Here is a 14,973-nt window from a genome sequence, read left to right as displayed (position 1 = left end):
CGCAATCACACAAAAGGTGAGTGTATACCCCTACGCTTTTCAATAAATTTTCTATGTTTTTGTTGGATTAGTGTCTAAGTCCGTAACCATATTTGGTATGTACTTGACCCGAATGTGCATGGTCCTTTTGGGTTGCCTTCACCAAAGCAACTTGATAAGGTAATTTAATATGAGAGAGGAGATATTATGATTTATTAATATATTATAAGAATAATATATTAAAGGAGAAATCATATTTATTTAACTAGTATTAGTCATAAATTAATTAGGAATTAATTTGGTGACTAAAAGAGACAAATTAAATAAAGGGGTATAAACTGTCAAATGTGTGATAGTTGAGTTTTGGGCTAGGAAACCTAATGGACTAAGGGGGAACGAAATTATGATGAAGGATCATCATATTTTCGTCCAAGGCCTCATTCACGAAGCCGATCTATAAGGTGGGTATAAGGTTGCTGCCTATAAAATGGCGCTTAATGGATGTACACTCACATCTACCGCTTGCTTGACTGGTGGAGGGTCGTTAGCCGAACGGATAGGATAGGGCACTTAATTCCTCATTAAAAGTATAATGGAAATATCAAAGTAACTACATTGTTTTACAAATTCCCACTCTTAGTTACTTTAGGGTAAAATGTGAAAATGATGCTAATCCATGGAATTACACTTCGTACCCTTGTCAAACGTTGATGGAGCGCGTGTGGTTAACTGGCACATCAATTTGGGGATGACATTGGTAGTGAAGGGTGACTCGATGTTTGTCATAGATCAATGGAGCGTGTGTGGTTCACCGGCACATTGATTAGGTGATAATGACATTGAGTGCACCACGTTGATTCGCATGGTTATTCACAAATTTGTTTGCGATCCTCGGCATCCCAGTCGCAAATTTGAAATGCATATCGAGATTTAAACATGCCATTGAAAAGTTCAATGAATATCAAAGATCTAGGAGTTTTCAATACATTTAAAACCTAAATTGCCTTTTCGTTTTTCATGGTGAGAATTAGTGAATCGTCATTCACTTACCTTCAAATTATTTACTTTTAGAGTACGGCATCCCTTTCTAAGTTGTAAATAATGTTGTTGGATCCTAGCCCTAATTACTCATTTGGGTGTTTAATTAGGGATTCATTTCTAATCAAACTTTGTTCCTTTTCAGATGTCTACAAACAACAACAACAACGCTTCTGGGTCATTCTCATTGATGAACTTGTGTCAGAAAGTGACATTTGATGGTTCAAACTTCAACGAGTGGATGAGGTATATCCGCATGATCACACGCTACGAGGACAAAGAGTATGTCCTCGATGAAAAACTTGAGAAGATCATCCCAGATGTTGCTACTCCTGAGGAATTGGCCGCCTTTGAGGCCCACGAGCGTGATGCCACGAAAGTTCACTGCATCATGCTGGCCACCATGAACCTCGAACTCCAAAAGTCCTATGAGGACATGTATCCCTATGAAATGCATCAGGATTTGCTGGAAAGGTATCACCAGAGCGCGAGGCAAGAGCGCTATGAGATCATTACTAACATGATCACCGCTAAGATGGGGAGTGGAGAATCCCTAACCTCTCATTTGCAGAAAATGCAGAGGTATGTTGATCGTCTTCTCAAACTTAATGTTAAGTTTGATGAGGATTTGGCTATCGACATAATCCTCCACTCCTTGCCCTCCTGCTACAATCAGTTTAGGATGACCTACCATATGAATAAAGAGGAGGTCTCCTTGAGCAAGCTCCAAGGACTTTTGAGGACTGCTGAGAGCAACCTCAAAGACAAATCCGTTGCACCGTCCCCTGCTGTGGCCGCTCCTGTGATGGCGATAGGTCAAGGAAAGGGTAAAAAGAGGAAGGCTCCATGTAAGAGCCACCATAAGGGGAAACCCCGTGATGGTTCGTCCTCAAGTGGGACCAAAGTAGGCCCCGCTAGACCCTCTTCCGATCCTAAAGAAGCAGAGTGCTTCTATTGCCACCAAAAGGGCCACTGGAAGCGAAGCTGCCCACAATATCTGCAGGACATTAAAGATGGGAAGATCAAGCCCACATTTGCAGGTATGTATTCTATTAAATCTAATAACTCATCATTTGCTACTTCATGGGTTCTTGATACAGGATGTGGTTACCACATTTGTTCTGATTTGCAGGGCCTAAAAAGAAGTAGGGAAATGGAGCATGGGAAGATGAACCTGATTATGGGAAACAGAAGATCATCGCCTGTGACCAAAGTCGGTGTTTATTCTTTAGTGTTGAGTAATGGGTTAGGAATAGATTTAGAGAATTGCTGTTATTCACCAGATATGGCAAGAAACATTATTTCTTTTCACGGGTTGTTTAGACAAGGTTTCAGATATTCTTTTGATAATAGTAATGGTTCTATTAATGTTTATTTGAATGGTGTCTTTTATTTCAATGCATTACCTTGTAATGGGATTTATGAATCTGTGATGATTGTTGACAATTTCGGAAATAATGTTTTGAATATTGATTCGTCTACTAGTCTAGACAAAGCATGCTTGTGGCACTGTCGCCTTGGCCATGTCAACAAGAAACGCATAGCCCAACTCCAAAAGGATGGAGTGTTGGAATCATTCGACCTTAGGGACGATGATACATGTGAATCTTGTTTACTTGGGAAGATGACCAAGTCACCCTTTACTGGCACTTGTGAAAGGGGTGAGGGTTTATTAGATCTCATACACACTGATGTGTGTGGGCCCTTTAGATCCACCACAAGGGATGCTTGCCGCTTCTACGTGACTTTTACAGATGATTATAGCAGATATGGATATATCTACTTGATCAAGCAAAAGTCAGAAACCTTTGAAAAGTTCAAAGAGTTTAAGAGTGAAGTGGAGAATCAGCTGGGCAGGAAAATCAAGATGCTTCGGTCAGACCGAGGAGGAGAGTACCTAAGTCTTGAGTTTCACGACTATCTAAAAGAATGTGGAATCGTTTCACAATTGACGCCTCCAAGGACGCCACAATTGAATGGTGTGGCTGAGAGACGTAATCGGACCTTGTTGGACATGGTTCGTTCTATGATGAGTCGGACTTCGTTACCAATAGCTTTCTGGGGGTATGCCTTAGAGACTGCCGCCCATATACTTAACTTAGTTCCCACTAAGAAGGTTTCCAAGACTCCTCACGAGATGTGGACAGGGAAGGCTCCCTCGTTGGCACATATTAAGGTTTGGGGTTGCGAGGCTTTCGTACGACGAGATACTCACGACAAACTAGAACCTCGTAGTGAGAAGTGTTATTTCATCGGCTATCCGCAGAAGTCTTTTGGCTACCTTTTCTATAGACCAAGTGACAATGTTGTCTTCGTTGCTAGAAGAGGAGTTTTCCGAGAAAAGGAATTGATAGGCCAAGAAGACAGTGGGAGGCAAATTGAACTTGAAGAAATTCAAGATCAAAGCGATGAAGGAACCTCTGACACTGGCACTCAACTTGAGGAGGAAACTCCTGTTGAACCTGTTGACGTGTCCTTACCTCTTCGACGTTCCTCTAGGGCTAGTGTTCCACCCCAGTTTTATGGTTTTCATATTACTACTGAAGGGGATACGTTTATTAGTGATAGTACACTAGTAAATTTGGATGAACCTAGCAGCTATAGGGAAGCCATGGCAGGCCCAGAGTCCGCAAAATGGAAAGAGGCTATGGACAGCGAGATTCAGTCCATGTACGACAACCAAGTTTGGAATTTGGTTGATAATGTACCGGGTCGTAAGACAGTCGGATGCAAGTGGATCTTCAAGAAGAAGACGGACATGGATGGGAAAGTGCATACTTATAAAGCGCGATTGGTTGCGAAGGGTTTTACTCAAACTCCCGGAGTTGACTATGATGAGACCTTCTCACCAGTTGCGAAGATAAAGTCTATTAGGGTGATGCTTGCCATAGCTGCGTTTCATGATTATGAAATATGGCAGATGGACGTGAAGACCGCTTTCCTTAATGGAAAGTTGGCTGAGGATGTCTACATGAATCAGCCAGAGGGTTTTGTCGATGTGAAGCATCCGAATAGAGTATGCAAGCTTGAGAAATCTATTTATGGATTGAAACAAGCATCTCGCAGATGGAATCTTTGTTTTGATGAGAAGGTTAAAGAGTTTGGCTTTCTGCGAAGCGAAGATGAATCTTGTGTGTATGTCAAAGCCAGTGGGAGTATAATAAGCTTCCTCGTATTGTATGTCGACGACATATTACTCATAGGAAACGATATCCCAACCTTGCAGGAGGTCAAGTCCTGGCTTGGGAAATGTTTCGCTATGAAGGACCTCGGAGAAGCTGCCTATATTCTGGGAATAAGAATAGTAAGAAACAGGGAAAAGAGACTGATAGGACTCAGTCAGGATACATACTTGGAAAAGGTACTAAAGCGTTTTAGTATGGAAAATTCCAAGAAAGGGGAGTTGCCAATCCAAAGCAATACCAAGCTGAGTAAGACTCAGAGCCCGAGTACAGAGACAGAGATAGCTGATATGAGCCGAGTACCTTACGCTTCCGCAGTAGGCTCTATCATGTACGCTATGACTTGTACTCACCCTGATGTGGCCTTCGCTTTAAGCATGGTCAGCAGATATCAAGGGAATCCTGGTAGAGCACATTGGATTGCAGTTAAGAATATTCTTAAGTACCTACGGAGGACCAAGGAATGGTTTCTAGTCCTCGGTGGGAGTGATGACTTAAGGGTACGGGGGTACAGTGATGCTAGTTTTCAGACGGATCGGGATAACTTCCGATCGCAGTCGGGCTGGGTCTTTACCCTAAATGGAGGAGCAGTGACTTGGAAAAGTTCCAAGCAAGAGACCGTAGCTGATTCAACGTGCGAATCAGAGTATATTGCGGCGAGCGAAGCGTCAAAGGAGGCTATATGGTTGAAGAACTTCATTGGAGACCTTGGAGTTGTGCCATCCATAAAGGAGCCCGTGGAAATTTTCTGTGATAATGAAGGAGCGGTTGCCTTAACCAAGGAACCAAGGGATCATGGCAGATCTCGACATATCGACAGGAAATACCACTTTATTAGACATCGGGTAGAAGAGGGACTCCTCGTTGTTAAGAGGGTATCGTCAGAGGATAACCCAGCAGATCCCCTTACGAAGGGACTGAGTAGGGTCAAGCACTTGCAGCACGCTAGGAGCGTAGGGCTGAAGGACGATATTAGTTTAGATTAGATAGGTAGGAAACTTGTAATAGATAATGTCGTATTCAACGATTGATGATTAAATAAAAGTGTGTTATTTATAAGAAAGTTTCTATCTCGTGTTGATCATTTATCTATTGTTTCGATTTTGCATGTTTTGACTTCCTGAATAATGAGATTATTCGAACAGTCCACAATCGCTCATATGTTGGAAGTAGATATGAAGAAAGATTGTCATAAATTTGTTTGTAGATTGTCTGAAAAGTTTTAGACATAGCAAAGGTTTGCTGCAAAGTTTATGAGTGCTTATGAAATTAGTATTGAGCATTGGAACAGACCCACACTTGCTGGTATTACTTCATGAATGACATCATAAGTGATCGCAAGATGATAATATCATATAATCTTTAAACCTAGAGATATGGTTATTGTTGGCTAGTTGATTGTACATTGATAATGCGAAAACGCATCAGTAACTTGATGTTATAAAACGTATTATTGTGTGTGGTTTAACTAGTAAATGATAAAGGCATATTAGTCGACGTTTTTCTGTTCCTTTTATTCTATGAGGATAAAAGCGATATCTCGGCCACTTGATGATTTGGTTTGACTTATGTGCCGGGCCCGGTCAAGATGAAGTTGATGTGTTCAACTGAGTTCTATGTCGAACAAATCAGAGATCAAGAAATAAAATGCTAGACAATAAGTATTGTTAGCATGATATCTAGAACAGAGGATTATACGATCCCTTATCTAAAGGACGGATTATTGGTCAGAGTTGACAGCGGCTATTGGAAGCTACGATTGCTATCGGGTACGAAAGTCATATGTGAGATATAGTTACTAGACTTATCCAAGTGGGAGATTGTTGGATTAGTGTCTAAGTCCGTAACCATATTTGGTATGTACTTGACCCGAATGTGCATGGTCCTTTTGGGTTGCCTTCACCAAAGCAACTTGATAAGGTAATTTAATATGAGAGAGGAGATATTATGATTTATTAATATATTATAAGAATAATATATTAAAGGAGAAATCATATTTATTTAATTAGTATTAGTCATAAATTAATTAGGAATTAATTTGGTGACTAAAAGAGACAAATTAAATAAAGGGGTATAAACTGTCAAATGTGTGATAGTTGAGTTTTGGGCTAGGAAACCTAATGGACTAAGGGGGAACGAAATTATGATGAAGGATCATCATATTTTCGTCCAAGGCCTCATTCCAGAAGGTTCCTTGGGCTGCTTGGTGGCTAAGCTGTCCATTAGGGTTTTTGACTGAAACCCTAGCACCCTATAGTATAAATACATGCCCTATGCTTCAATTTAAGGCCACTTGATTCCAAGGGAACCCTAGGGCCGAAATTAGCATCATCCCATTCTCTCTCTTAGTTGCCTTCTTGCTTCAAGGTGTTTGTGAGCCATTAGAGGCACTACAATTGTGGTGCTTGCTTTCAAGAGTTCTAGAGAGTTCAAGAGATCAAGGAAACTAGTTGTTATTGTTATATAACAACAAAGGTATGTTTTTCTACACTTCTATGTAAATTTCGAAAATCATAGAAGCATGCCAGGGTTTATTTTGTGTTCATATAGATGTATGTCTTATAGTGAAAACATAGATCCAAACTAGGGTTGTATGCACACATAGGATTGTTTGTATAAAACCTAACAGTTTTCGGGGGGGAATACAAGTTAAACACAAGCAACTTGTGTAAATATACAAACTACTATTTACGTTTTCTTACCTTTTTATGCATTTCCCATAAAGATTACTAATATGTAAAACAACGTCACCACCAAACAGTTCAAATAAGTGTATGTAAATTACGTTAAAATGCAATAGTTTTTATTTCGTCAAAACATATACTTTAAACTATAGTAGGTATAGTTTGAGAAACATTTTCATTATTTTACCATTTTCGGAACAAAGAAACGATTATATATAAATAAGTTTATTTTTATATTTTACAAACATAACAAAAGGAGTAGCAATTTCATGTACGAACATTTTTCATTACAAAAACATGTAACTCGTTGGAAATTTGTGAGACCTTGTCTTCGTTGTACCTACCTAGGTATCCATGAAAGTCTTGATTTATAACCCAAGTCTCCTAATATAGAGAATGATAATTGTATATAGATCTATACGGGACTGATGATCCCACACCCTGACTACTAGCTATAGTCAAACCGAAAGGTTATGAGTGACAAATGTCATATCATTTCGACGCATGAAGAATGTCGAGGCAAGCAAGTCATGGTGAAACATCCCAAAAAACACGGTACAAAAATTGTGTTTTTAATTTATTAAATAAAACATAAATACCATCATGTAAACATCATAAAATATATGTCATCCAAAACATCACATCAAATGTCAAAATATCAAAATATCAATGACTCGGGTTATGTATTCATTCTTTCCTCCATGGAAGGACCGATTCATCTTCTCTCCATGTTCCAAAGCTCCATGCTCCAAGCATCCAAGCTCCACGCTCCATAATGCCTGCAAAACAAATCAAAAATAGTGAAGTACCAGACATTCTTAATGAAATATGCAATTTCCCAAATGATCAACTAAATGCAAGAATTATGAAGTAGAATGTTATAAAAGGATGGAAATAAACATGCAAAATAGGTGCATAAAATGCACCTATCAATAAGATATCAGCACGGTGAGGACTTAACCAATCCATGTCGATGATAACGTCGAAACTTTTTTTTGAGACTGGTATAAGATCGATTTGGAAGGAATAGTTGTTTAGAGTGAGAGTACACCCTATGTATATGTCGTTAGTGCTCTCGGCCTTTCCGTTAGCCATTTCTACGGTGAATGTGTCTTCTAGCGATCGGGGATTTTGTTTAAGTAGGTGTTTAAATTTATGGCTCACGAAGCTTTTCTCCGCACCACTATCGACAAGAATGCATGCGTAAGAATTGTTGAGAAGAAACATACCAATAACCATAGTAGGATCTGCTATCATTTCTTCGTGACCTATTGCTAATACCTTACTACACATTTAACATTCATTGTTTTAGGACAATCTCTCTTGAAGTGTCCTATTTCACCACACCTGTCACAAGCCTGGCTTACTCCCACATCGGGGACTTAGGTGATGGGTTGTGCTGGCGCCTTACAGAAACGGGCGGTGTGACCTTTCCTATTGCAGTTTTTGTTGTGCATTTCTCTGCAAACTCCTGTGTGATGGAAGTTACACTTCTTACACTTTGGAAGGTTTCCATCATATCGACTCGGGAGTGCTGGGGTAGCAGAAATAACAGTAGGTATAGAAGCGGGAACAACAACTGGAATAGTAGCTGCATGGACTTCCATAGTTTGTTGCTTATTTGAAGGCTCTTGCGATGATTTCCCCTTTCTTTTGTTCCAAAATTTATATTTGTTCCTACCTTCTTTCGGTTGTTTCGGGATGGTTGTCATGAAGCCTTGATGAACTCCATGATCCACGAGAGTTTGTGCCAAATGCTTGGCACTATCGAAAGTTAGTGGGTTTGCAGTTGTCACATTTCCTTGGATCTGAGGAGATAGCTGAAGGGTTTTGAGCATTCTAACACTCCTAAGGTGTACATGCAACCCTAGATACCTTGGATCTATGTTTTCTCTATTATACATGCAAACTTTCAATTTCTAAGGTATCATCCTAATTAGCATATTGTCCAATATATGTAATCCAAAAATATGGTTGAATGACATACATTTTCACGTAGCTTGATTCCTTAAGCCTTTAAGAGCCTAGCACCCTAAGTGTGATTCCTCAAATACTTCACACAACACCACCAACAATTGGAAGAACTTGAGAGAAGTTTACTTGCAATCAAAATCGGCTAGCCTTCTTTCCTTTCACTTAAGTGTCGATTTTGGTAGCTATGGGGTCCTTTATATAGTGTGACACAACTAGGGTTACACCATGCAAACCCTAATGTGCATGACTTTCCACATTCCTCATACTCCATGGGTTTTAACCTCCATGGAGTTTCCATGGGTCACCACATGGGTTTAGCCCAACATAAAGGATTATGGATCATAAGCCCACTTTATAAGAATAAATGATTTACACAATCAATACCCATTTATTTAATTAGTCTTTTTTTTATCATAAAATTAATTCTTGATCAATACTAATTAAATAATATGATTTCATACTAATATATTAGAACTTATAATATATTAACAAATCATAAATATCCTCTTCTCAAAGGTCCATCCTTACAAATTGTCTCGGTGCCATGCAACCCAAATCGACCATGCTACTCTCGGGTCAAGTACATACCAATTATAGTTATGGGCTTAGACACTAAATCCAACAATAGCCCCCAGATAACTTTCCACTTTCTTACTTTCCTGTGTGACCATCCTGGGATATAGAATAGCTAGGTCACTAAATCTAGCAGTATAAGCAGCAATGTCTGAGTCCTTCATTGTTAGACCCCAGAGTTCTTGTTTAAGATTTTTCACTTCGCCCCGCAGGCAGTATTTTGATAGCATTAGGACCTTTAAGTCTTCCCAGCTCATGACATTGGCTACTAGGAGAATCAACAACTTGACATAGTCATTCTACCAAAAGAGGGCTCTGTCCAAGAAAGTGCATGCTGCAAATTTCACTTTGCTAGCTTCAGGGCACACACAAATTTCAAATACTGATAATGTCTTCTCAAACCAGTGTGCTAGAGTAATGACACATCCAGTGCCATCAAAGGATTTTGGGTTTGTCATTCGTGAAGTCTTTATAGGAACACTCCCTTGGGTGTCCGAGACTTTCTCCGTGATTAGAGTTGTTGGCACCACTACCCGCCCTACTAGTACCACTTGCGTTAATTCGCATCATGGTGGCTGTTACTGCTGCTTGGAAAACAGTAGGGTTATACTGTGGAGGTGGTGGCAGTGGTGGCGTTGGTGGAGTGTTGTTAAAACGCCTGTTTCATTTACGTGGAGACATCTATCTCTATAAGATTTAACGAGGAAGTGATGATAAGTCATCTATAGTAGTTATGAGTCAGGTGATATTGAACAACATATATTTAGTTCTAAACACATCATATCCTTACTTTTATAGTGTTATATTAATCGATTTACAATAGAAGTCTACTTAATATAAGTAAACAATCACAATTTCAGTTTATGCAATTATAGCAACACTTGTAACGAATTTGTATAGTGTGACTCATACTGGGTCCTCCTATAATCACATATTGTATAAAAACTATATAAAATCAAGACCAAATAAACCTTCAAATAAGTGATCCTACTCTAAGTCCACAACCAAACGAGGAACAAGAAGTAAAGCTAGATCACAAATTCTAATTCAATAAAATCTTAATTATATAAAACTCTTACGTATACACTTAGAAATTATAGATCTACCATCAAGGGTCCTTTGTTTTCACATGATTGATTCTGGTAAGAAGGCCTTTCTCGACTATTAATTTATATAACTATCGAGGCCTAAACGTTGTTGTTCTAGTGTTATAGTGCCATAAAATACTCCTATATTATTTTAACTTCATGGTTGGTTCTAAAGTTCCTTTTATGTATAGATTTGGTAAGTTTTAGACTTTTTGAAACACCACGATCACTCCCAAACAGATGTTGGTCGTATCTCAAATAAATATAGTTGATCATGCTATATTTATTCCAGATATAATTACATAACTATCCAGGTTTAACCGCAACGTCCAACTTATCTAAATACTTTTATGTAGTTCTTATTGTGATATTGTCTCTGGTATGTATGCATGTTCGTATACTTTACAAAAATACTTGTATTATAAAATATACTTTTAGTCAGAGCATTTAAGCCCCATTGTATTTATAGTTGTATATCTTTTGTGTTGTGACATACTTAGTTCACTATAAACAATGCTCTAATACCAATCTCTCACACCCCCAAACCAGAACGGCGGAAACGTTCGAGGGCGGATGACGTCTTGTAGAGTATCACAACCATTGCATAATAGTAATCAAAGTACAACAGCCATGATATTAATAATGTATAGTTTACATTTGTGTTCAAATCAATGTATACTTGACACCAAAATGTATAGCAAAACTAAAAGACATGACACTATAAAGCTCCGTCTTCTCAAAACCTATGAATAATTGTTTACTGATTTCCTGAGAATACAAGTAGTTTTGAAAAGAGTGTGAACAATTAAGTTAGTGAGTTCATAAGCATGTTTGTATTTGTAATTTGTCATTTGTTCCTTAAAAATGTAAGTTTGTTCTTCCATAAAATCCTATATTTTCTATTGTAAATGTATTTTAGTCTCAATACCGTAAGACCAAAACGTGTAAATGTTGTTGTACTCTAAAACAGTATGATGTAGTTTTAATCCACATAAAACCATAAAATGAATGTTTCCTGAAATGTAAGTTTCTCTGTATTAAGAAGTTAGTATACAATAGTTGTACTTGTATGAAATTAGGTGAGTGTATGTGCCTGGATCTACCAGTTGTACTGTAAAATATTGTATTGTAGTTTTATTATTTAATAAAACTATGTGAAGTTGTTTACGTATTCGTACACTAATCGTATTGTTCAATACCCAATTGTGAGTTATTATAACCATGTTTGATGACCTAAGATGGCCTGAATACAACATTCTTCAGGCGTCATAATCGGTACGACATTTGTCACCACAGGCCTGCCGGCCTAAATGTAGCTAACATTTAAGGTGCGGGATTGTCAGTCCCATATAGATCTATACATAAGTGTCATGCTCTCCCTCTAGGAGAATTTGGTTATAATTCCAACGCTTTCATTGGTACTTAGATAAGTACGTAAAGTGTGTCTCACAAAGCTATATTGACGGTTCCGTGTAGAATAATGAAAAGTCCTTTTTGTAATAAATTGTATGTATGTCTCATAAACTATATTTATTATAGTTTATATGTTTTTTTTTTCCGTAATGTATTCTAAACTTGGTGATATAGTTCATACGATCCATACACTATACCTATTATAGTTTATATGTTTTTTTCTGTATTGTATCTCGAACTTGATAAAATGTTATGTAAGATCCATAAAGTATACATATTATAGTTTACAGTGTGTGTTCTACTAAAATGAAAACATTTGTATTATTAACGACTTTGCAAGTTTGAAATCGTAAATCCATGATTAAGAAATTATGTGAAATTTAACATTTATGTCCAAATGGTAATAAAATAAATTGTAAAAATGTTCTTTTTGTTTAACACACACACACACAAACACACATACACACACACACACACACACACACACACACACATATATATATATATATATATATATATATAATACTTATATAGTTACAATTAAAAAGGCAATCGAATAAATGATTCTACCCTAAGCTCACAACCAAACAAGGAACAAGAAATAAAGAAAAATCACCAATTCTAAGCCTGTTGAATCTTAATTATATATATATATATATATATATATATATATATATATATATATATATATATATATATATATAAGTTTTTAGTAACGATAACGATTGAAACTATTTTAAATAATTTAAATAATAACACAAGATTTCTTGTGTTTTACTTGTATTCCCCCTAAAACAATGAAAAATTATGAAAATATAGGGGTATGAACTCACATCAAGTGTGTGTTCTTGGTTAGGTACGGTGTGGTAGTGACGTTCTTCGTTAGAAAACGTGGAAAAATTCCAAGTCCTAATAGTATTTAAACATATAATATTGTGTTTAAACTAGTGAAATGATCAACTTAAGTGTTAAATAACACTATTTATGTAAAAATACTTACAAGAAATCTTTGGAAATTAACCATGTCAAAATGGATTTCTTAAATTATGATGTTAAAATCTTAACCATGTCAAAATGGATTTCTTAAGCTTTAATAGAGGTTTTGGGGTTCAAGTGATATCGAACATCAAGTGGCAAAAAGTCTTTTGTTAAGTATTACTACTTCATTCATTCATTTGAATTAGACAACACATCATGACACTCATACTTCATTCATTTGAATTAGACAACACATCATGAAACTCATACTACTATCTTTAGAATCTTATGTCTTAGTTTACATGATAACATTTATATTGTTTCTTTGCTTGATTTTGATATTTTCTCCTAATTTTACGGTTTATAGCAACCAATTTATGATCCATGCTTAAAAAGTTTAAATTAATTCTCTCATCAATGATTTAATCAGTATCAAGTTATATCGACTACTAAACAAATAAGACATTACAACAAATTTTAAAACTAGTTCATTTCGGTCGGTTCTTCCAATTTCGATCTTCCGACCATGATCTTGCAAAACTAAAACAATTCTAATTAAGATTTTGAACCCAACAACCTCATTTTAGTACTAAATGGTTCAGTTTTATCAAACAATCCTAAATAAATATTAGAAACAAGTAAAAAGTTATGGCATTATAGGAATAGATCCATTTATTTTCTATGTATTATCAGGTTTTTGTTTATATATGTTCAAATTCAATGCCATATTTCATTTATCAAATGAAGGTTTGGGGTTCGACTTTCGAGTGAACGTATAATTGACTTACATTGGTTATGGAATATGGAGATCTTACAAGTAGGGTAATTCATTATTCGGATAAAATCGAATTGTCCAATTTAACAATTAGAATTGGACTATTTGGTTTGGATAATTGGATTGGTTTTTGGCAAAAACGGGTTATTAATTTGGATTTCAGATTGATTTTGATTTATAAAATAAAAAATCAAATTGTCCAAAAAAACTGAATAACTATTTATCATTTGTTTATTTATATATATTTTTTATTTTTAATAAACTTCTTTAAATGATTTATTAAGTGTAAATTGTTTTTAAAATACATCCGAATGTACCACCTAATAAAAAACCTTAATAGGTACTTCTCAAAAGGTTTTTATCTATTGAATATTAAATGATAGCATATTTTTCTTAACCACTATTCATAAATTTTAATTTACAACTAAATAATTTATTTTTATTTAAAGTTGTCTAACATTCAAGTTATATAATTTTTAAATGTTTCGTTTATTGAAAACCAAATTGTAAAAACCGATTCAACCGAATTATAGTATGCTTGGTTCGGATCAGATTTGAATTTAGTTTAACTGTTTTGATCCATGTTTTGAAAACCGAAATAATTTGATTATCTATTTAAGTGCTAAATTTTGCTTTATTCCAAGGAAATTAATCTTATTTTAGTATATGAACTCGTTTCTTTAAAGTGAAAGGAAATTGAATTAAAAAATAAATAAATAAATAAATAAAAAATAAAAAAAATAACTTTGATCGAAATTTGATTATCTATTTAAATGGTAAATTTTGTTTTATTCCAAAAAAAAATAATCTGATTTTTATATATGAACTCGTTTCTTTAAAGAGAAAGGAAATTAAATCAAAAGAAAAAATATACTCCGATCGCGATGGGACTCGAACCCACAATCTCCCGCTCCGGAGGCGAGCGCCTTATCCATTAGGCCACGCGATCTTTGATGTTAGCTTTCTACTACTACTGAATTTATCACATCCTAAAAAATAAGTATTATTCCCAAATTAATAAACAGTGCAAACGTTTAACATTACACATGAAATATGTGACCAAATGTATAAAACAATCATAAATAAAAACATATCGATTAAAATCTTTCCATCGAGTACTAAAAAATAATAACTTTTGTTTTGGGTTTTCTTTTAATAAATGTTAATATCTGATTTCAATAATGATTAAGATTTGTTTTGATTTAGTTATTTAATTTAAATACATGTTCATGTTGTTTATGTATTTTTTTAAAAATAAAAATAAATGAAAAAGAAATATCTCCTTGAAG

At 35.8% G+C, this 14,973-nt stretch overlaps 1 non-coding gene across 1 annotated transcript; it reads right to left on the bottom strand.

Moving 5' to 3' along the window:
• Window positions 1-14,560: 14,560 nt before the first annotated feature.
• Window positions 14,561-14,633, bottom strand: TRNAR-CCG (transfer RNA arginine (anticodon CCG)). Its single transcript has one exon. It is a non-coding gene; the product is annotated as a tRNA-Arg (tRNA).
• Window positions 14,634-14,973: the final 340 nt, after the last annotated feature.

This window comes from Lactuca saligna, chromosome 2 (genome assembly GCF_052625555.1).
Source record: "Lactuca saligna cultivar CGN05327 chromosome 2, ASM5262555v1, whole genome shotgun sequence".
NCBI classification, from domain to species: Eukaryota; Viridiplantae; Streptophyta; class Magnoliopsida; order Asterales; family Asteraceae; genus Lactuca; species Lactuca saligna.
This window is presented reverse-complemented; position numbering and strand designations above follow the sequence as displayed.